Source organism: Orycteropus afer, unplaced genomic scaffold (assembly GCF_000298275.1).
Source record: "Orycteropus afer afer isolate SDZICR_OR568_19922 unplaced genomic scaffold, OryAfe1.0 scaffold00026, whole genome shotgun sequence".
Taxonomy (NCBI): Eukaryota; Metazoa; Chordata; class Mammalia; order Tubulidentata; family Orycteropodidae; genus Orycteropus; species Orycteropus afer.
In genome coordinates this window covers 246,564-247,191 of record NW_006921613.1, presented here as the reverse complement: position 1 = coordinate 247,191, position 628 = coordinate 246,564, and the positions used below count along the sequence as shown (strand labels likewise).

The following is a 628-nucleotide window of genomic DNA, read 5'->3' as shown; positions in this document are numbered from 1 at the left end:
CCCATCAATATGCTGCCTACAGGAGACACACCTTAGACACAAAGACAAAAATAGACTAAAAATCAAAGGTTGGAAAAAGATATATCAAGCAAATGACAACAATAAAAGAGCAAGAGTGGCAATATTAATTTCTGATCAAATTGACTTTAAGACAAAAACCACCATTTGAGACAAGGAAGGACAATATATAATGATTAAAGGATCTATTGAACAAGAAGCTATAACCATAATAAATATCTATGGACCCAATGAAAGAGCTCCGAAATACATAGATCAGACTTTAACAGAATTGAAAAGGCAAATAGATGGGTCCACAGTCATAGTTGTTGTTGTTGTATTGTGCCTTCAAGTCAGACCTGACTTATAGCAACCCCTCTTTGGGTTTCCAAGGCAGCATCACTATGGAAGTAGATTGCCCAACCTTCCTTCCCAGCAGTGGCTGGTGGGTTTGAACTGCCAGCCTTCTGATTAGAAGTCAAGTGCCTTAGGCACTATTCTATCAGAGCTCCTATAGTCATAGTAGGAGACTTTAACACACCACTTTCAATGGAAGATAGAACAACTGGAAAGAAACTCAGTAAAGATGCAGAAGAGCTAAACAATACAATCCACCAACTTGACCTTATAG

At 38.2% G+C, this 628-nt stretch overlaps 1 protein-coding gene across 1 annotated transcript in view; it reads left to right on the top strand.

The window, feature by feature from the left end:
- The window catches only part of TEX9 (testis expressed 9), a 66,889-nt gene that overhangs the window by 47,539 nt on the left and 18,722 nt on the right, over positions 1 to 628 (top strand). The gene's annotated exons all lie outside the window — the stretch shown is intronic.